A 23,347-nucleotide genomic window follows, 5' to 3' on the forward strand; every position below is an offset into this window, starting at 1 on the left:
TCAAGGCAGACACAACAAACACAATCATTTTATTTGCACTCGATAGGTCCAGCTCTGTGTAAGGCAGAGAGATTTAGACGCAGAGATGTTTAGCCAGATCCAGGTTAGCAGCTGGCGTGTGGTGGACTTGACTTCGTTTCTAGAGCATGACCTCTTAACCACACTCGTGGTGATGGTTCCCTAGACTTGGTCCCACTTGTTCTGAGAGACAATTTTCCCTACATAGAATGCCTGCCCCAATACCTATCATCTCCTGAGCATGGTTTCCGGTGATCTCTGAAGGTTTCCAGGTAGTCAATATGACAAAAAAAAAAAAAAAGTCTGTTCTGTTCTGTGTATCAGGCAAATTCTTTTAGTGGAGAAAGAGGACTTCTCAAGTGGTAATATCTTGATGAAAATATTCTTCAGGTTATACTCTTTTGGCTACAACTCTGTTCCACCAAAGAAATTTCTGCTTGTTTTGATTTTCCTGCTGGAGTCAAGAAGGATTCACCATGTTAACATGAGATGCAGCGATCACATTCATCTCTGCAACCACGGCGTCCCCTGTTAAAGTTGGACCAAAGAGAGAAGGAAGGCAGAATGGTTTCCCCATGGTCTGAGACATGGGGCAATGAGTAGTTGGAACCATCCAGGCCTTGAGAAAAGAACTGGCTGTCTGCGGGGCTCACGGGCTTCTCTGTTTTTGTGGGGGCAACTGGCTATTCTTGTTTGACAGCCTAGACTTGGAGCGGGACTCTGCGCATGTGCCAGTGGGTGATCTGGCCTCCTGTGTTATCTACTTCATTTCTGCAGCTTTTCTACCACTGCTCGTGCCCTTAGGCCTCTGGCTAGTCTCAGAGGACCCGGTCATCACACATAAACATCATGTTTCCGAAGCCCTGCTCACGGGGCGCTACCTTCAGACGTCCAGGCTGTAAGTGACTGATGGCTGTAGGCCATTGCAAGGGCCACAGCCTCTCCTGCTCATTTGTGAAGCTTACTCGCCTACCATTTTCCTGCCAGAACAAATACAAATCAGAGTGCCACTTTCTTGACTGAAATAACATTCCCCTCTCTTCTGTGAAAAGATATTTTCAGCCACATTTGCTTTTTGCTCCAGGCTGGTGGAATAACAGCGTGCCCTCTGACACAGTGGAAAGCCATAATGACTCTTCCACCCTGCCCAGCCTCTTCTGGGGCTACACTTGACTGCATCCAGGTCTGAAGAGAGATGAGATCCTTGCTAACAACCCCTAGGGCACACACTCTAGAACTGTGTGCAGGGAGGCCTTGAACCCTGGGCAGAGTGACTCCAGCTGTATACATCAGAGAAAAGCACCGACTTAGCTCTGGGATGCCTCTACTCACACTGGCCACACACACAGACATCCCTGACCCTGCAAACACACACACACACACACACACACACACACACACACACACACACTCACACACAGACATCCCCTGACCCTGCAAACACACACACACACACACACGCACACACTCACACACAGACATCCCCTGACCCTGCAAACACACACACACACACACACACACACACACACTCACACTCACACACAGACATCCCTGACCCTGCAAACACACACACACACACACACACACGCACACACTCACACACAGACATCCCTGACCCTGCAAACACACACACACACACACACGCACACACACACACACACAGACATCCCTGACCCTGCAAACACACACACACACACACACACACGCACACACACTCACACACAGACATCCCCTGACCCTGCAAACACACACACACACACACACACACACACACACGCACACTCACACACAGACATCCCTGACCCTGCAAACACACACACACACACACACACACACTCACACACAGACATCCCCTGACCCTGCAAACACACACACACACACACACACGCGCGCGCACACGCACACACTCACACACAGACATCCCTGACCCTGCAAACACACACACACACACACACACACACTCACACACAGACATCCCTGACCCTGCAAACACACACACACACACACACGCACACACTCACACACAGACATCCCCTGACCCTGCAAACACACACACACACACACACACACACACTCACACACAGACATCCCTGACCCTGCAAACACACACACACACACACACACACACTCACACACAGACATCCCTGACCCTGCAAACACACACACACACACACACACGCACACACTCACACACAGACATCCCCTGACCCTGCAAACACACACACACACACACACACACGTGTGCGCACACACAAACACTCACACACAGACATCCCCTGACCCTGCAAACACACACACACACATACACGCACATACTCATGCACACATATACACATGTATATGTATGCACACACTTCTCAAGATAAGATTCAAAGACACATTTGTGCCAGTGCTTGTTAAAACGACTGTGTTTTCTTTCATATATGAGCACGGCTTCTTTGAGGTGCAGAGGTCATAAACAGGGTAGAATTTATTGTCTCTGTGGTGCTACCAAATCAGAGATCTTCCAAACAGATGCCATGTTATACTATTTTTATAGAACAAGCCAAGCAACCGAAGCATAGGTTTGTGGGTTTGGGTTCTTGTTGTTGTTGTTTGTTTTGTTTTGTTTTGCTTTGCTTTGCTTTGCTTTGCTATTGTTCAGAATGAGAAAGAAGCTGGCTGGCTGAAATCAATTTCTTCTCCTTGCCCCCATCTATCAAAGTTTATGATAGGTCTAAAGAGGGCGGGGCGGGACCACTTTAATCTTCTAGCTGACCCTTTCTTTGTGTTTCCTTCAAGCCTTAACAATTTCCCATTATGTCATCTTCACTAAGATAAATGAAGGGGAACAGCAAGTCTGCAGGGCTTGAGCAGTCGGGAGGTGAGCTGAGAGGAAGGAGAGAAGCCTACATGCCTAGTATAAGCCTGCGCAGACTAACCTGAGGGCCTGCCGTCTCCGTCTGCGCCTGCGAGTCACGGTGATTTACAATCCCAGCCTCGCTCCTCGCTCCTTGCTCCTTGCATTCATATCCCCAAGACAAGAGGAATGGGAAGGGTGAAAATACCGTTTGCTCCCGACTTCCTCGATGTATAGGTTTTTAAAGAGGTTCTCCTGGACGTCAGGACTGGTCGCCCTTGACGGATGACATTGCTACTGTGTTTGGTTTCGGCTTCCAACCAAGGAGTGCCAGGTAAAATCTATATTGTTTCAAATTGTCCTATAATTTCTACCTGCTTCCCGTGACTCCTCCACTACGGAGCCAATCAGTAAGTAAGCCACGCCCACGGCTTTGTCACGGCACATCGTGAAAATGAAACAAACACAGGTGCTTGTTTTCGAGCTGACACTGGGACCTTCGCCAGGTGACGTGCATTTTTTCTTGATTAATCAGAGTCTTGTGGGAACATTTTAAAGGATGAGGGGTGGCTGCAAGGATTCCTTTTGGCATTGATGTAGACAAATGAGCCCCATTGACATCACAAAGGTCTTTCCAGCTATCTAGTCACCTGCTGAGTGGATCGAACCTTTAGCAAAACTGCAGCCACCACTGAAGGATCCAAGCCATGTGTCCTCAAAAATAGCCTTCTCCACTTAAAGGGCTGGAAGAAGAAAAGGAAGAGTAAATGTTAGAAGCTGGGTTTGGTTCTTTCCCTCTTCGAATCTCTGTGTGAGTTTGGGCCAGGAAGTCATTTTCTAAGGAAAAGTATTTTTATATTTGACAGACCTGAAAGAGCTTCCTCTGCCTCCTCCTCCTCCTCTTCCCCTCTCTCGCATATCTTAGGATGGTTTTGAACTCACTTTGTAACTGAGAATGACCTGGAACTTCTGATCTTTCTGCCTCTGCCTCCTGGGTGCTGGGATTCTAGGCCTGTACCACCAAGGTTCCCACTGTGAAGGCTGAGACGGGAGGACTGTCCTGAATTCTAGCCAGCCCGGCTTGCACTGCCACACAGGGCTGTGCTGCAAGACTCCTTCAAAGCAAAGCAAAGCAAAAAAGTAGAGCAAAGCAAAACAAACAAGTATACAGCAAAACCCCAGAGGGTGGAGAGAGGGCTCAGCAAGTGAGATGATGCTCTGCTCTGACAGAGAACCTGAGTCTGGATCCCAGTGCCCACGTCCAGCAGCAGGCTCACAACTGCCTGTAACCCTAGGTCCAGGGGATCTGACACCTGCCTCTGACCTCTGAAGGCAATGTACTCAAATCATAAACCCACACATAGGCGCGTGCGCGCACACACACACACACACACACACACATACTCACACACACACACACACACATACACACACTTTTTAAAAATCTTAGAAAACAACAAACAAACAAAACCAAAACAAACCCCAAACAGCAACAACAACAAAAAACAAAACAAGACGCACAAAGAACACATGCAATGATAGTACACACGGCCTGGTTTCTTGGCTCCAAGAAGGGGATATCTGTGATCAGTCTGGCTTTGTAAAGGTCCCTGGAAAAGCAGAAAATACTCATGGAATTTAAAAACTTCCATCATGGAAAATTTTAAACATACACACACACCACACACACACACACCACACACACACACACACACTCACCTTAATCCTGCCCATTCATAACCCCTTCAGTTCCCAGCACAAGGTGCTAGTGCTTTGAATATTTTCCACCATTCTCTCTCAACTGGGTTATCTGGCTGGGCATGCCAGATATCATTTTTATCAGTAAATAGGTAGTCAGTATGTATCTGTGTAAAAGTTCCCTCTCTCTCTCTCTCTCTCTCTCTCTCTCTCTCTCTCTCTCTGTGTGTGTGTCTCTCTGTCACATCTGCAATACCACTGCCACACCTAAAACCCTCATCCTTTGTTCCTCAGTGCTGTCAATGTTCCACACACTTTTGACTGGTTCGGGAGTGTTCAGCCCGGGCGGCAGCACAGCAGGTCATTGGACACCCTGTCCAGAGTGCTCTTATCTGGTGTCCATAGGTATAATTAGGCCACGGCCTTTGCAGACCCCTCTCCCACAGCACCAATGAAAATGCAAAGCCAAGGAGTCGGGGGTGGGGAAGCCGAGACTTCCTGGCTTAGGAGAATCTCCTCAGGCAATGCTCCGTGCCCTTCCCCTGTGAGCTAGGGCTGCACAGTCCCACACTGTGGCCAAGCAGGACTGCCTGCTCATAGCAGCTGTGGGTACCATTTGTTGTGTTCAAAGAAAATCTCTTCCTTTTCCTAGGCATGGCCGCTTGGGTGGGATCCATGGCATTCTGGGAAATTTTCAGATCGGAGAGTAGTTATGGTGTGGCGTTCGTCACAGAGATCTGGGGGAGGATGCTGATGCTTCTTAGAGTGAGTGAGGGGACGGCAAGGACAAGGGGGCTTTGTTCTCCAGTTGTGACACTGTAGCACAGGGTTGGGGGGATGGCCAGGATGGCCTCCTAAGACAAGAGCGTTCTTCACTTTTAACATTTCAGACAGAAGTGAATTCGGTTTTATGGGTGAGGCCCCATAGAATATTGAACCAAATTAGATAATCAAAACCTTTTTAGAAAAAAAAACAAAAAACAAAAAACAAAAAAAAAAAACCTTTTTAGAGCATTGGTTTAGGTTCATTGTTTATTTTCTCCAAATTTGGGCCTAGTCACTGATATCTATCAGGAAGTGATTGCCACAGGAAGTGATCTAGAAATTCCTTTTGGCTGTGAAATATTAAATTGAGCGAAGGCCCTGTCTTAGTGTACTTTGCTGTGAAGAGACACCCTGACTGTGTCAGCACTTATAAAGGTAGGTATTTAAATGGAGCTTCCTTACAGTTCCAGAGGTTTAGTCTATTAGCATAGCTGGAAGCAAGGTGACCGGCAGGCAGACATGGTGCTGGAGAATTAGCTGAGAGTTCTGTATCTGGATCCACAGGCAGCAGGAAGAGAGGGTCACTGGGCCTGGCTTGGGCTTTTGAAACCTCAAAGCCCATCCTCATTGACAAATTTTCTCTAACAAAGCCACATCCACCCCAACAAGGCCACCCTAATAGTGACCGAGCATTCAAATCTTTGAACCATTCTTATTCAAACCACTACAAGCCCTCAAATGTCTTTCTCTACAGGTGAAGCCTGTGTCTATTAAGAGTACATCTCTGAGTTCTAGGTCAACTTGGTCTATGCAGCAAGTTCCAGGACAGCCAGGGCTACACAGAGGAAAAAATAAAATAAAAAAGAGTACATCTCTGGTTTAGTGGGATATCTCAGGCTCAATAGGGGTACATCTCCCTAATCCATGGAGAAAATAAACATCCAATGACACTCCTCCTGTTGCGTGGTTCTTCACTGGAGCCATCAGTGCCAGAGAGATAGAGTTGTCATCATGTTCTTGTGTTAGGCCAGGATGCTTCTCAGTGGTGCCAACCTCATCTGCCTCCTCTGGGAGTGTCTGACAGAGTGGGATGACTCCTGCCTGTTACGGTCCGTTCTGTCCATTTAAGAGACAACCCCCCACCCCCCTTGGCAAGCTGAGGCAAGACTATCCTTAAGCCCATGTTTTAGTTGAGGCTGAATTTGAATTCCCAAACTTCCAATTTTTTTTTAAGCATTTACTTGGGCTCCAGAGGATTAGAGTCCTTGATGGAGGAGCCATGGCACCAGGAACATCCAATCCCTCAGCTTTCAGTCCATTTTCAGGCTGTTATGGTTTGAAAGTGAAATATTATCTACAGGACAACGTGTTTGGACACTTGGCAACACTGTATTAAAAGGCTGTGGATCCTTTCGGATCCTAGCTGGAGCAAGTGGCTCTCTTGGGGAAAGGTCTTGAAGATTCTAGTGTGGTCTAGATCCTGGCCCAAGCTCTTTGCTTTCTGGTTCTCTGAGATGTGAGGAATTACAGCTGCACGCTCTTACTGTTTTGAACTCATCCATGCCTTTAAAGATGAACAGAGTTAAAGTACATCCTTCCTCTGTTGCCTGCGTCAGGCATTTTAGATGCATCAAAGAGAAACTAAGCAATACCCAGGCCATCCCAGAGAGCGCCATGACACCATGGTCCTCTTCCCTGTAGCCCTGATCACATCTGCCATTTTTACAGTGATGGTTGGGTTATGTGGCAGATGCCCTTTTCTCCCGGTGTGTTGGCATAGGGACAACTGAAGCCTGCAGACAGGAGCCATGGCTCCTCCACCCTGTCGCAGCACGGCCATCAGAATGCTTTGTGGATGGATGGAGTGTGAAGCATATACTCCATCTGAGGGGAGAATTCGACCTGACACACGTGGAATGCTGGCCATGGAAATGAAGGGAGATGAGGGGAGGGAGAGAGAGATGAGCGGGACTTTGTGGAGGCCGGATCAGGCAGTTGGGAATGTCCAAAGGTGAGAAGTCCTTGGAGATATTCGTGGCTTTCCAGGCTTGCTGGCTGTTTCCCCATGGCGTGTTGTTCAGCACACCAGTCCCAAGAATTGATCTATTGAAGAGGAAAAGGGAAACCATAAACAGACACACAGACAAGGTGCCGACCACACTCTCCTTTACAGTTTCACAGTGGAAAGAGTCACGCTGAACTCTATAAGGCTATGGGGCAGGCGGTGGTGGTGGAGTGGGGGGAATCTGTTTGACTTGAAATAAAGCAAACAGGGGGAAGAGCTAGTTGGGGATGGGGAGCATGGGGAAGAAGATAACCCCTTTGACCCAGTAAGTTACAGTACTGGTGACTGTCCAAGTGGGCATATTAAACACTGCAAATGTGGGGCTGGAGTTGAGGGCATAAGTGGGTGAAAACAGACTCATCAGACTGCAAACTTGGTGTTCAGCCAAAGCATCCCAGCCTTTTAAGGGAAGGAGCCTGACACGCACTAGGGCTTTGCCCTCATGTTATGTTGGTGGAAAGTTCTGGCACAGGAGTAGATGTGTTTAGGAATAAAGGAAGCATTCTGGTGAGACCCGAACTGCTCAGCACAGTGGAACAACCTCAATTGCCTGCCCAATACCACGTCCCCTCCCCATGCCCTCTTATTTGGAAAATAGATTATTTGAGTTGCCAAAAGTGCTCAGGTAGAAGGGTCCTTTCCTTACATTTTCTACTGTAAGAGGTATTCAGTGAGGAGAGTAGCAGCCCAGGGATACCTGTGGCAAGCTCTTTGAAGGAGATACACCCGTGTTCATAGCTCTGCCATTCACAGCAGGAAAAGGGCGGAGACAGCCCCAGTTCATGTGCAGACGGATGCACCAAATGTGTGCACTAATAGAAGGAAGGAAATTCCAACACACACTGCAGTGTAGATGGATGGACCGTGACATTGCTACACTACCTGAAATGTCAGTCACGAAAGGACTTGTCACTTGTGTGAGTTCACTTTGGGAGTGGTCTCTAGAGAGCTTATATTCATGGACATAGGCAGAGTGGTGGTGGCCCAGGGCTGAAGGGGGGGGATAGGAGTTAATACTTAACAGCTACCGGGTTTTAGTTGGTAGTGAAGAGAAAGGTCTAGAGACGAGAGGTGACAGCTCCGGACCAGAGTGAACGGACTTCGTGGTATTGGATTTCATATCTAAAAATAGGTAAAATGGAAAATTTTAGTGCAAATTTGAACCACAATAAAAACAAGATAGAAAGATGGAAGCATTTATGCTAGGCACTTGACTCCTTGCTACGACAGAATACCTTGCAAAAAGCATTCTCGGGGCCAGGTAGTGGTGGTGCATGCCCTTAATCCCAGCACTTGGGAGAGAGAGGCAGGTGGATCTCTGTGAGTTTGAGGTCAACCTGATCTACAGAGTGAGTTTCAGGACAGCCAGGGTTACATAGAGAAAGCCTGTCTTGAAACAAAACAAAACAAAACAAAACAAAACAAAACAAAACAAAACCATCCTCAGGGAGGGTTTATTTGGGCTCACATTCAATTTTTAAAATATTCACTTAAAGCATGTGTGAGGGGTGCAGAGAAGGGATGAGGAGGGCCAGGTCATGTTAAGATTCTTGACCATTTTAGGGTGGGCATAAGGGAGGAGCTAAAGGGAAGCGCAGGAGAAAATATTCCAGGAGGAGGTGCTCGTGTTCGTTACTGATGGGATGTGACAGCGGAGACGCCGGTGGATGGAGCAGAGATCACCTTCCTGTCTGGCATCATCCCCTCAACCCAGAAGCATGACTTCACTTGTCATATTGTCCCTTGTCACGATGCTCAGTGGAGACCCTTCTCTCCAGCTGTGCAGCGCTACAGAGGTGGCGCATTGAACTTACACTGACCTGGGTCAAATCCTGGTCTTTGGAACCTTGGTTACTTAACTCCTTGTATCCCAGTTTATTGTCCATGGAATGAGGCTAATAGGATCACCTTTTAGGATCATGGGAGCCAATCACAGTCAATAATTTAGAATTTGTGAGCAAAATACATGCGTGCCTGTGCTTTTATTTTATTTTTTGTTTTGTTTTTTTGTTTTTTTTTGAAGTACTCTCCTTCCCTACTAGACTAGAAGGTTCTATGAAGGCAACAGCCCTGCTTCTGTTCCTCTATGGGCATTATGCATCACACAATGCCTGGCAATCAGGGCTAATGATGTTTGTTTATTAAAACAAGTTATAAGTGTTGACCTTTTAAGAGTTCTCTCTAAATATATATATTTAAATACCCAGAAGCCAGAAGCCATAGCTCACCGTATTAGTGTAGATCTGATTTCCAGATCCCACACAGGCTCAAAGGCAGTTGTGTGAGTCACGTGAGACAGAGTCTCATATACTATTACGTTCACAGCATCTGAAGGAAGAGAGCCCTGGGGCTTGCTGGTTCATTTTCCCAGTTAAAGTCACCCATCCATCATCATTCTTATAGCTAGCCTTCAGATCTTGAGACTGATGTTCCCTCAATAATGGTTTCCTTTTCCTTGGGGCTTCTCTCTGCAGTATTTTTTTTCTTTTCTTTTTGAAGCAAAGCTGGAATTTATTAAGAAAAAATATAGATTTAAGCATAGGCATTAAGGAAAAGGGGAAGGGGTGCTTGAGAAAAGGACAATTGTATCTATACATCCAAGTGTGGCTATGGACATCTCAAAAGAGAAAGCTGCATTAATGTGTCTTAACAATAGGGATTGATATGATTTCGGTGACTTCTAAGGTTACATTGTTCAGAGGGTTTAAAAGATTAAATAAAAATGTTTTGATATATTTATTTTTATTTAAAGAACTTTACTTCAGTAGATGAGATCATAGGTGGTTTACAGGGCATTGTACAGGCTAATAGACTCCAAAGATAAAAGCCTGGGTCAAAAAACATATCAAAGGAATTCTTACAATACACGTGTCCAAGGAAGTTAAGATGTATGTTTTGAATGTAAACATAGCTCATAATTTTGTGATGTTCTCTTCCCCTTCGAGCAATGGGGGTGTAGGGCTCCCCTCCTTCTCAGGCCCCCTTAGTTTCCCTTTCTTCCTCGTCTGTCTCATCATCTGTCTCTGAGACTTCAGTCACATAACCTTAACAGGATGACTGAAGCTCCAGGTCCTGAAGCTTTCTTATTCTGAACAGGGATATAAACCCTACCAATTAAGGGTCAGAAGCCCCAAACTCTGCAGGAACTTTCAGAAGGGCAAAATTTCTAAAACGTGTATTATTAAGGTCTAAGAACTTCTGGCGTGAGAAAGGTCATCACACCAAGAGGTCCTCAGTGTACTTGGAAATTATAGACAGATTACATTTAAGCATCTCAGATTTTATTTCAAGAATTGTTCTCATTAGGCTGTAGTCTTAATTACTGTTTAAAAAAGATTTATTTATTATGTATATACACACCAGAAAAGGGCACCAGATCTCATTACCGATGGTTGTGAGCCATCATGTGGTTGCTGAGAATTGAACTCAGGTTCTCTGGAAGAGCAGCCAGTGCTCTTAACCTCTGAACCATCTCTCCAGCCCTCTTAATTACTTTTCTACTGCTACGAACAGACACTATGACTAAAGCAACTTATAGATGGGCTTGCTGGGGGCTTACAGTTTCAGAGGGTTAGACTCTATGGCCACCATGTTGCAGATCATGGCAGCACACAGGCAGGCATGGCACTGGAGTCGTAACTGAGAGCTCACATCCTATGGCACTGAGGCGGTAACTGAGACCTCACATCTTTAACCAAAAGTTGGAGGCAGAGAGTGAGAGAGACTGGGAATAGTATAGGCTTTGAAATCTCAAAGCCCTCCCCCAGTGACATACCTCCTCCAACAAGGCCACACCTCCTAATCCTTCCCAAACAGTTCTATCAACTGGAACCCAAGCATTCAAGCTACGAGTGTATGGGGGCAATTCTCATCCAAATCGCCACAACTTACAAGAGGAATCATCTTCTTTAGCATAACTCACTGCATGGTCATTCCTTTTGACTGTGAAAGAATGGGGAACATTTCCCATTTTCCTTCCCCCGAAATTGAACTTTCATCTGATATATTCCTGGGACAACCTACCTGATTAAGGTGTATTGCCAAAAACATGGATTCCAGAGTCAGTGAGGTTCCAATTAAAATCTGGGCCAACCACTTAACTGTTCTTGGTCTATGAAATAGAAATATTGTTACATACTTCAGAGTACTTCATGAGTACCAGAAAATGGAGAATATTTTTATCTGCCTCCTTCTCCTTTAGAGAAACTACTTTATAGTATTTCTGTGGAAGAAACCATTGGATAAAGGCACATTCAAGGCTCACTAAAAACACAAACAGGGCCACCGCACTAAACTGTGGCCAATAAGAGATGACTCAGGGAAGGTGGGAGGAGAAGGTAGGAAGAGAGCCAGTGATAGTGGAGGGTTCTGAGCTGTTTGCTTGTCTCTTTCTGCGTGTCCCCAGATACTACTCCTTCCCACTCACTAAGTTTATTAAACTCACCAGATTGGTGAGGAAACAAACGAAAGAGCCAATGAGAAGGCAACATAGGTGAACGGAGAAACAGGAGCAGGAGGCCAGATTCCAGCCCTCTGGGAACTAGTAGAAACAGGAGGACTTTGAATTTGCTCACCCCATGCCCTCTCCTCCCACTTTCCTTTTTCTATCCTCCCTCCCCTCCTCTTCATCTCCCTTCTCATTCCTCTTCTTCTCACGTCCTCCCCCACCCCTTTCCCTGTATACTTCCCTCTCCTCCTTCCTCTCTTTACCCTCCTCCCCAATCTTCTCTTCTTTGTCAGGTTAGGGAGATTAAGTCAAGTTTCTTAGAGCTCAAGGGACAAGGAAATGTATCCGACTGCCAAGTTCCTCAGGATTAGCATCAACACAACTAAGCAATGTATGAGTTTGATTACTCTGCAGTCTTTTATCTGCGGCTACCATCTTTGGCTAAGGCCAAATACACAGTTGAGTAATGTCCTTGATTTGTTCTGTTATTTCAGTGATAGGGTTGATCCAAGACCAAGAGAAGTGGCACCCAAAGCAGAGACTTTGCATCTGCCAGCCATTCATTCACAGTGGGTAGTGTCTACACCTGAGCCTAGACTTCAGGATTTTAGTTTCTGCTCTCATGGTGACCTGTTGCTGAGTCCTTGACACGTATTGCAAATCTCTCAGCTTCGGTGTTGCTTTGGTGGTTTCCCCACCTCCAAGGAGCATGGTCATGGGGGTGGAAAGATGAACGTGAAAGTGATGAACTTGAAAGTGCTCTGCCAATAAGAAAGGGTCATGGCAAAAAAGGACAGGTGATATCATTGCCACCCTGGCCACCTCGCAAGTTACACAAGGCCATAGGCTGACGTTTGTTCAAGGCTGTATCTTCTTGCTTGGGACAGAGCCTGGTGTGAAGAAAATTCTCAGCAAGGATTTGCTGAACTAACAAATGGTTGGAAATTAAATGTATATATGTATATTGCATATATATGTATGTTTATCATACACTGATATGTATTATGACTAATTCCAAACAGCTACTCATGGCTCTGACCCCTGTTTCAAGGTTAATTTTATTAGCACAGTCTCGGGGTGTCATAGCATGATTAAATATCCCACATCATGTAGTATCTTACAATCATCCGTGACTTCAGCTCCAGATCTGATGTCCTCTAGTGACCTCTGAGGGCATCAGGCATGCATGCAGTGCACATGTGCACATTTAGGCAAAACACCCATAAAATAAAAATAAATCTTAAAAAAAACAGTCAAAACCCCAAAACCATTCTGCTTGCTGTGTGGACAATAGGGGAGCAATCAGGTAGAGGGAAAGGATTAGGAGGAGGCCATTGCAGTAGTCTCAGAGACTGATGGGAGCAGAAAGGGGGAAGGGAGCAAGTGAGAGAACTGCTGAGAACTGAGATGTGGGCGGAGTCTGGTCTCAGCCTGAGACACTGGCGGTTGACCAAGGGAAGAAGACAGACGTGAAAGGCACGGGCTAAAGTGCTTCAGGTGGGAGAAATCAGTTCAGCTTGGCTTGTCAGGCGGGTGGGCTTGTGCTGAGAAGAGCCGCGCTTGGAAGGAGGATCAGGAAGAGAGTGGAAGGGGTGTGTAGAATTCCCAGGGAAACAGAGGGGCCATTGTGGACATGTTCAAGTTCACGGTGTTGATGAGATTTCCACATTGGGGTGATATGTAAAGCATTTCCGCTTATATGTTTTTATCTGCTCATTTCTTACTTTCCAGACTGGCAAGCAAACAATGGGTCAAGGCCACGGCGGATATTTCTTCTATCTCTCACGGTGTTGGAACAAAGCTGCATATTAAGATAAAGAAACATGTTTGATTGGCAAGAGAACTGAGGGCAGTGAAACTAAAGAGATGGGAAGTAAGCGCTTCCTAATTATCGGCAATGGTTTGCTAAATTCCTTCATTAGGCTCTGACACTGTTTGGTCCATGTGGGAGGAGACTGAGATGCTACGAGAGAACAGAATCTATAGCAAGGGGGGGCTTCTTTCGCGCCCCCCCCCAACATTCTTTCATTCTGTATATCTTAGATCATGGCTTTTCTTGTGCATAGTTGTACTGGGTTTGTCTGCTGCCACTTTGCCTCTCCGGGTACCTCTTGGCAGTTCCCTGGATGCTTCTGTGACTCTCATCACTGACCTTCTGCTTCTGTGTCTGAGCAATTCTCTTACATCGCCAGGCACATTTATCCATTAGCATCCTGCTCTTGTTAGGGACCAGGACCAGTCCTGGCCTCAAGTTTTCTGACCATCCCAAATCTCTCTTGTATTGTGCCTTTGTAGAAAATGCCACACCATGGTCATCATCATCTTCAGAGGGGAGAGTGTGTGTCTGAAACATCTTTGGATACAGGTGCTGATGGAAAGAGATGCAGGGCTCCTGGCCTCCTGTCCTGGTGGTGGCTGGCCAGTGTCTGAGAGGCAGATGGAAAGAGCTGGAATACTGGCTGGCAAGTTCTAGTCCCTGAGTGCTGGACTGAAAGGTGTACACCACCATTCTCTGCAATTTTCTTCTTAAAAAAATTCATTGGGGGCCGAAGAGATGGCTCAGTGGTTAAGAGCACTGGCTGTTCTTCCAGAGGTCCTAAGTTCAATTCCCAGCACTCACATGGTAGCTCACACTCATCTGTCATGAGATATGGTGTTCTCTTGGGGCCTGCAGACATATATGGAGACAAAACACTGTATACAAAATACATAAATAAAACTTTAAAAAATTCATCAATTGACTCATTGACTGTAGGCAGAGGCTGCTTGTTTGTTCTGCCCAGACCTGAAATAATCACACAGAAACTATATTGATTGAGACACTGCTTGGCCAATCACTTAGGCATATTGCTAGCTAGTTCTTATATCTTAATTAAATCCATTTCTATTAATCTGTGCATCACCATGAGGTTGTGGCCTACTGGCAAGGTTCTACCAGGCTCCCATGGGCATCTTTCTTCTTTGGCAGCTACAAGGCATCTCTCTGACTCTGCGTACTTTCTCCCAGCATTCAGTTTAGCTTTCCTGCCTGGCTCTATTCTGTCCTGCCATAGGTCCAAGCAGCTTCTTTATTCATTAACCAATAAAAGCAACAATATACAGAAGGACATCCTACATCAATTGACTATGAGATGTGTGTGTGTGTGTGTGTGTGTGTGTGTGTGTGTGTGTGTACACACCTGTGAAAGTCAGAGGGAAAGCTTCAAGAATCAGTTCCTTTCATCTACCATGTGACTCTGGGGATCTAACTCAGGTCGTCCATCCTGGGGGCAAATGCCTTCACCTGCTGGGCCATCGTGCTGGCATAGGGAAGATTTTCTAAAACTCTTCCACAAGTCGTATGCTCAAAGGTAGAGAATGTTCGGGGAAGCCAATGGAGCTGTACGATGCTGACCCTGCAGTGATTTCTTCTTCATCTATTTCTCTCAACAGGCTGTCAGAGACCTTGAGGCTAGGGAAAGAGGGTGGGGGCTAACGAACTAGACAAGGACAAGCACCCTTGGGAAAAGGCTGGCTTCAGCTCTATGTCCAAAGGAGTCAGTAAAATCAGTGCCTCTATCTATAGAGAGAAGAAGGAAGGGGAGGAAGAAGAGGAGGAAAGGGGGCTGTAGGGCTGATGGATGTCTTAGTTAGGGTTGATATTGCTGTGAAGAGATACCATGACCACAGCAACTATTATAAAGGAAAACATTTAATTGGGTGGCTAACAGTTGAGAGGTTTGGTTCATTATCTTCATGGCGGACATGGCAGTGTACAGGCAGACGTGGTGCTGGAAAGTTGACTGAGAGTTCTGGATCTTGTACAGGCAACAGGAAGTGAACTGAGACACTGGGCATGACTTGAGCATATACAAGACCTCAAATCCTGCCTCCACAGTGACACACTTCCTCCAACAAGGCCACATCAACTCCAACAAGACCACATCTTCTGATAGTGCCACTCCCTTTGGGGAGCATTTTTTTTCAAACCACCACAATGGGAGGTGGAGCTTTTATCATTCAGTCAAAGTCCCAACCCTTGCACTTTGTTGTGTCTTACTGGGGTGCCCTGTTCATTCCAGCACTGTCTGGACAGCCATTCAACCTTATTTATAACTCAGGTGGAATAAAACCAGGGGATATGAGTTGAATTGCTGAATACCTATGAAAGTACACTACTCTTTGACAAAATCATTCAACTTACATTCAGACTATGCATTAAAAATTTATAGATGGGGCTGTGGGTGTGGCTCAGTTGGTATAGCGCTTGACTAGCTTGCATAAAGCCCTTGACTTGACTCCTAGCACTACACATTCCAGGCATAGGGATTCATGGCTATAATCCCAGCATTTGGGAGATGGAAGCAGGAGGATCAAAAGTTCAAGGTCATCCTTAACTAGGAGCAAGTTCCAGGCCAGCCTGGACACAGAAGTTTCTCTCTTCAAAGAGAGTCATTGGTATGTGGCAGAAGAGAATGTCAATGGGTTGGTCACGTGCACTATTCCAGTTTTATCTCTGTTGTCTCCCCACAGCCTGTTTTCTGTCAGGGTTGAGAGCAAGCGAGCGCATCAACATTGGAGAACATGCCCAGAGCGGGGTGAGCTGCACAGGAGAGAGAGGAACCATAGATAGGCTCCTTCTTGATTAACAAGGGTCCCCGTGTGTTGTCACCTGCCTTTCTTGTTTTAAGTTGCGAGACCCAAGACCATGGATCTTTGAGAAGCCCTGGACAGTGATCTGAGGCTACACTTGGGTCAGATTCCTCTCGGTCTGTCAATGGCTACTGCAGCTCTCACACACGAGTTTCCCTTCTATCTACCACGCTGCCATTCTGAAAAACAAACAAGCAAGCAAACAATAGCAACCCCCCCATACAAAACCCCAAATCCAAAAACCTCTTTCAAACACAATAGCTATTTAGCAAGCAAAAACTAATTTTGCCTAATGACTGACGCTTGGTTGCAGAAAAGAGATTTACTTTCCAGAAATTGTCTAGTGGTCTCCAAAGGTCTCCAAAGTAGGACTTTCATTCTTGTTGAAGAGAGAAAAGACGGCTATTTTAATGACATTTGAAAGCAGAGTCTCCTCTCAATTATAGCTGGGCCAGGCTTGGGAGCATTCGGACACTGCCACGGTTTACATTTTCGAATGACACTTTGTAGTACTTAACTTCAATAAAGGACGCTTTCCTGGCTGGTACAGGCCCGGAGCATTAGCTATAGAGAAGTCCATGGTAGGAGAATGCCTTGAACCCATTTACTAAAAGTCTTGGGAAATGTTTGTCCTTCCCAGTTACGTGAGATGCTGGGGTGGCTCTCAGGTGTGCCAGAAACTGAGGCCCAGGTCGCTATGCACAAACTCTTATGTGAATGCCTAGACCCAATCCTGGATTCCAGCCTTGTAGGATTGCCTTCAATTGCAAATATTTAGACCTGCAGTGGGAGAAGAATTTTGCCTTAGGAAAAATGAAGTCCGCCTTGGGGAATAAGCAGGTGGCTCATCTCTGCCTTCATTTGTGCTGGACAGTTTGCTTTTATGGAGAACAGATCGCAGGCAGCTCTCCAAACCTCAGAATATGAATCTTCTGCTTAAAATTCGGAAAATTACCAAGCTGTCCATGTCAGGTCTACTTCCAGCTTCCCACCGCTAGGTCCAGTGACCTGTTTGGCAAGCCTTTCCTGTCTCCCTTGCCAGATTAGCGGATGAGCCAATGGCGATGGGTCCAGGCGGGGTTTCAGTCACCTTACACTGACTGCCAGGTGTAACAGGGTCTGAGCTGGGTGTCAGGGATGCAGGGTTGCACAGCAGATTCTGCGTTGTCTTGTTACAGCAGAAACACTCTCTTATTCCGAAACAGAAATGATAGTTAATAATAGCTCCTCCCACACACAGCGATTTTTCCTCTGGCTGGAGATCAAAATGAATTAACTGTGAAGCCAAAGGGCACAGGTTCAAGGCTTGACTGTGAGAACAAAACTTTAATTAGAAGTCTTGATTACTTCTCATAAGATATGCAGGACTCCAAGCCTTATCAACCCTTGGGAGAATCTAATGGATTGAAAAAAAAATAAAAGTGTTTTTTGGCTAACAGGAAACAGAATGAGACCCATTACAAAAAGCAGAAAGGAGCTGGGTCTGCTGTGAATTAGAAGCGGCGCATTTCCCACGGGCGGCTAAACGGTTTCAGATATAAATTACTCTCAGTGCCTTTCTCCCCTCTTGCCCCAAACAAGAGCTGTGTTTCCTGCTGATTAACAAAAAATGCCACTGTATTCCTCAGCCTTCCTGAGCCAGGCAACGCTGTTGTGTCCTCTGTGTTTCAAAATAATGTGAGGCTGGCCTAAGACTGAAATTGCTTAGAGGCTTAGGCTACTAACCTCAGGGGCCGTGGGTAGCACAGGGCCTGTGTTGAGCTGAGGTACCCATGGAATCTCCCAGATTTCACCCTCCAGTGTTTTGTACCTGCTCTTCTGTCTGTCTGTCTGTCTGTCTGTCTGTCTGTCTGTGTCTTTGCTTCTGTTTGTCCCTCCCCACCGCTATGGAGTCGGGGATGATTTTGAGCTTCTGTTGCTACTGCTGTCACATTCTGATTGCCAGGGTCACGTGCACCCCCAGTTATTTGGGGAGGAGGACTGAACTCGGCTTTGTGCACACTGGGAAAGCATGCAACTGACCAAGCCGCATCTCCAGCCCCACTAAGCTTCCTCTTCGTTAGTGTCCTTCAGTTAAAGGGCTAACTTCAGGACTCCGACTGCCCACCCCGCCCAATCAATGCACCTGTACACAAGGAAGAGTCTTCCTTTAGTGCCTGGCTTCTCCATACACACGCACTTCCTGCGCTTAAGCGTCTATGTTTACTTTGGAGTGGGGTAAAAGTGTGCAGGCTTCTCTCGTCCATTCTCATCCAAGTTCTGCACACCCTGTGTGCAGGGTATGGTGCTAAGAACCAGGGGTCATTGTGAACCAGATAGAAATGACTGTGCCCTAGAGTTGCTCACAGTCTGGCTTGAAAGAGCAATGGTAACTGTGATAAATGTCATGAGTGAGACAAACAGGCTGTCGTCTGGGGCAGGTGACAGGTAGGAAGGCCTGCCTTGAGTAGAGTGGTCAGAGAAGGTTCCAGGAAAATGTTTTAGACCTTGGGTGTGTGCTGAGAGTGTATTGCAGACAGAGAGAAAAGACGTGCAGGGCTGGGGCGGGGGATGGGGTGGTTTACAGTAAAGAAATGAGGATAGCTGTAGCCTTGATTCTCTGAGACCCTTAGCAGATTTCAAGTGGCTAGAAAGGCCTATTCTTTTTTGGGGGTGGGGGGTTTGATGTAGGATGTTTCTGTAGCTTTGAAGCTTGTCCTGGAACTCATTCTGTAGTCCAGGTTGGCCTTGAACTCACGGAGGTCTGTCTGCCTCTGCCTTCTGCGGGAGTGCTGGGATTAAAGGCGTGTGCTACCACTGCCCAGAGAAAGACCTTTTCTTAAAAGTATTTGTTATTCTGTGCAATACTGACTCTGAGATGCTGATAGAAGGAGCAAGGAGAAGGCTCGGTTTATTTTGGTTCATGGTTTCAAAGGGGCCTGTGCTGGTTAGTTTTTGTCATCTTGGAGTCACTGGGAAGAAGAAACATCTACTGGGGAATTGCTTCCACTAGATTGGCCTGTGGGCACCTCTGTGGGTCATTTGTTTTCTGACTAATGATTGATGCGGGAAGGCCCAGCCCACTGTGGGCAGTGCCATCACTAGACAGTGCCATCTCTAGCCTGGGCTGCATGAGGAAACTGGGGAAGCAATTCAGTAAGCACCATCCCCTTATGATCTCTGTTTTAGTTCCTGCCTTGAGCTCTTGCCCTGACTTCCTAGGTAATAGGCTGAAATGTGGAAGTGTAAGTCAAATAAACCCTTTATTCTCCTAACTCGCTTTTGGTCAGTGTTTTGTCTTACCAGCAAAAAAGTAAACTGAAGATGGGGTCCCAATCAATTGTGGTTGGGAAGTCAAAACCCAGTGTCTCAGGACCCAGTCTGCTGGCAGGAGCAGCTGGCCATGGCTCATTCACGTGGTGGCAGATCAGGAGGCAGAGAAAACAAGTTGGAACCAGGGACAAGGTCAAAAGCTGGCCCATTAGCCGCCTAATCCCCTACCCAGGATTCCTAAATGGTTCCAGCCTTCAGGATGGCACCCCCATGCTGGTAAATGGACACAAACCTGCAGACGACATTTCAGACTCAAGCCTAAGGGAAGATGTTATTCTCCACTAGGTCAGACGTCTCTGTTTTCTCTTTTTTGCCTTTCATCGTAAAAATTATATAAAGAGTAGACCAATGAGGCTTTGCATAAAATACGCTGTCCAAAATAGAATGGAGACGAGAAAGAGTTCATGACACCAGCAGGCTCAGTGAGCTCCAGTGGCTGGAGACAAATTTCTCACTCACAAGCACAAGACACCCAGAAAGATAAAGGAACGCAGTGCGGTTTCTCATCACCCCTCTGAGAAGCTGACTAGCCTCTCCTCTTGGTCCTCCCAAACAATACTTAGGAACATCTATTTTTTTAATGCCTGTATCTCTCCTTTATGCAATGCGGTAAATTCCTTGAGGGCAGGGATGCATTGACTTCATCATCCTCAGCAAACCAAACGCACCGCTTACTTCCACACCCATAGCAATTGTTCCATGAGAATTTATCGAGTGATTAATGCTGAATACCAAAAATGATCTTGAGGGCAATGAGCCATTAGGAAGGTTGGGCCAATTTTTGCTTGTTTTATGGCGTTGGCCCAATGGTTGGCTCTAGGAAGCCCATAATTATTACTATGAATAACACATAAAAAATGGCCGTGGTAGAATCATTCCTTTGATGAAGCCTTTGGCGGAGCGACAAGATTATCACCGAGGGCTGGGAACCAAATGTCAAGTCGTTTAGCAGAAGTCACAGGAGAGAGTCACTACGCCGCTCTGCTGTGATGTGAAGTGATGTCTGAGCTCTGGGTTCCCAGTATAAAGCAGCTATCTTTGCTTTCCAGTTCGCATAGTGACATAAGCCCTACATCCTGTCTCCTGACCCTTGCTCTAGAGGCTCCCGGCCAGTTTTACCAGAGGCAGTTTGACAAGCAGGCCCACAAGGAGGTCTCAGGAGTCTATGTTAACACTCTGTCTACCATAGAAAACTTGAAGGAAAAGACTCTACCACTGAGCAAAACCCTTTCTTCAAATTCTGCTTTACAGAGGGATTTAAGCAAAGAATATGAATTGAAAAGGACACTAGAAATCGCATTGAGCCGCAGGCATGTTGGCACACGCCCAGCACTCAGGAGACAGAGGCAGGTGGTTCTCTGTGAGCTCCAGGCCAGCCTGGGCTACACTGCAAGATCCAGAATCTAAGGGTCATCAATTCCACTGAAAACCAATACAAACACATAAATCCAACCCTTTGTCCTCAAGTCAAAAACCGTTTTTGTCAAATGGTGGTGGGTGACAGTTCCACAGATAAGAGACAGTGTGGATCCCAGGGGCAATGTGTCTCTGCATGACCATTCTAGGTAGCTCCTTGTAGTCTTTATTATGCTCTTTAATGAAGTGAAGCCACTTCACTTACAGTCAGAGAAGTCTTTTCCGTGGCAGGAAGCCTGTAGGATCTGGACAGACAATGCGATGTGGTTGTAGGACAGAAACAGAAGACGAGAACAGAGATAATGAAGAGAATTAATGTCAGTCATTTGTTGCTTGGCTCTCAACCTCAGGTAAGCCCTTTGCCAAAACCCAGGAAAACTGGGCCACAGTTAACTAGGTTTGGGGCCAGAGGCAGTAAGCGTGTTTGTTAGCTAATGGAGCAATTTGGTGCTGAGGAGGAAGAGCTCAGGAGTGACAGACAGGCTTCCTTCTTAAGTCATCTGTTCCTGAAGACACTCTAAAGCCTGGTTTACGTTGGCCTTAACACCCTGTAATTACTGTCAGATGAAGTGAGAGAAAGTCTCAGGGTACTTCTGGTTACGTGCTTTTTCCTTGCCTAAAACACAAACTGGACCTGGACAGAAAAGGGAAACAAAACTAAGCTAAGCAAGGAGGTACCTGAACTGGCAGTGGGGGTGAAACCTCAACAGTTTTTTAAAAAAAGGGAAATACTACAGGGTATCATGTTTGTGTTCGGTATCAACAAAGGGCCAATTAACGCCTCTTTTATCAGTTAGTCATTTTGGGACCTGAAGAATAGCTTTTCAAACAAGACAGCTTGGAGGCTACAGAGCAGGGGTAGCCCAAGTATTGGGAAAAGGAAAGCCAGAAGAAGTAAAGATTCCTACGGTGAACGCTGCAAACGTGGTAGGCTCGAATGCTGCAAGCACGGTAGCTCCAGCGGCTGGGGTGACACCTCAGCTGTATTCATTGCTGGGGATCCATCCTTGGCAGAAAACAGCTTCTGAGCTCTGAGTCAGTTGCTCGCAGAGGGTTGTATTGTTGCACATTCCTCTTGGGTCTTCATAGGGACCCACATCTTCCTGGATTTGTAGCTTGGAGTTGAGTCCACCAGCTTTCTTTCTCAGTTTGGGAACCACACTTTTTATTTTTCATGGTTTCAAAGTGTTTTGATGTCACTGGTGCAGCTGTGGAGGTCATTGGTAGCAAGAGGAATTCCACCTTTACTCGCCCTTCACTGTATTTGCTGAAGCAGGAAGGCGGAAACTGGTTGCTAAGAGACAATTTGGTATAGCACCTGGGTCTTCTGTGTGCAGACCTGATGCTTCAAGGCAGGCCTCAAATAGAACCCCACTTTGGCAGTATCCCTCTTGTCTGCCCTTACCCTACTCTTCCAGGGTTGGGGTGGTAAGAAGAGTTCTCTTAGTGGAGCAGAGAGATGAAATCAATAATGTGTCTATGCCCCCATTTATTACCTCAGAAAACCAAAAGACCAAAAGACCTTAGAGTCAGCGGGGATTGATGATCTTATTATAGAGTTGAGAAAAAGAAGAAGATAATGGTAATATTTAGGAAGTGGTCTCCTGTGCCAATTCATTCAGGTGTGCTTCCCGCTTTCTCTTTTATGAGGTTCAGTGTGGTTGGTTTTATGTTGAGGTTTTTATCCATTTGGACTTGAGTTTTGTACATGGTGATAGATATGCATTTATTTGCATTCTTCTACATGTTGATATTCAGTTATGCCCGCACCATTTGTTGAATATGCTTTCTTTTTTCCATTTTTATATTTTTTGCTGTTTTGGCAAAAATCAGGTGTTTGTAGATGTGTGGATTGATATCTGGGTCTTCTATTCGGTTCCATTGGTCCTCCTATCTGTTCTTATGCCAATATCATGGCTGTTTTCAGTACTGTAAATGCTTCCAGAAGTTCCTTTAATGTATAGGGTTGTTTTGGCTACCCTCCCCCCCTTTTTTTCTTTTCCATATGAAGGTGAGTATTGTTCTTTCAAGGTCTGAGAAGAATTTTGCTGGGGTTTTGCTTGGCATTGCATTGAATCTGTAGATTGCTTTTGGTAAGATTACCATTTTTACTTTGTTAATTCTGCCTACCCAAGAGCATGGGAGATCTTTCCAC

The 23,347-nt window shown here is 46.1% G+C and overlaps 2 long non-coding RNA genes across 3 annotated transcripts in view; one reads left to right on the forward strand and one right to left on the reverse strand.

Annotated features, from left to right (window-relative positions):
- Positions 1–3,577, reverse strand: LOC146891644 (uncharacterized). Of its 2 annotated transcripts, none has more exons than XR_014997103.2 (2): positions 2,940–3,577; positions 1–472 (listed from the first exon to the last, which is right to left on the reverse strand). It is a non-coding gene; the product is annotated as an uncharacterized LOC146891644 (long non-coding RNA). The 2 variants fall into 2 exon arrangements; XR_014997104.2 differs by having other exon boundaries at positions 1–546.
- The window catches only part of LOC125405136 (uncharacterized), a 25,308-nt gene continuing 4,732 nt past the window's right edge, over positions 2,772–23,347 (forward strand). Inside the window, exon 1 of the long non-coding RNA XR_014997102.2 lies at positions 2,772–3,191. This is a non-coding gene — a long non-coding RNA (uncharacterized LOC125405136). The remainder of the gene's footprint in view (positions 3,192–23,347) is intronic.

The sequence above is a fragment of the Myodes glareolus genome, chromosome 15 (assembly GCF_982192425.1).
Source record: "Myodes glareolus chromosome 15, mMyoGla1.1, whole genome shotgun sequence".
NCBI lineage: Eukaryota > Metazoa > Chordata > Mammalia > Rodentia > Cricetidae > Myodes > Myodes glareolus.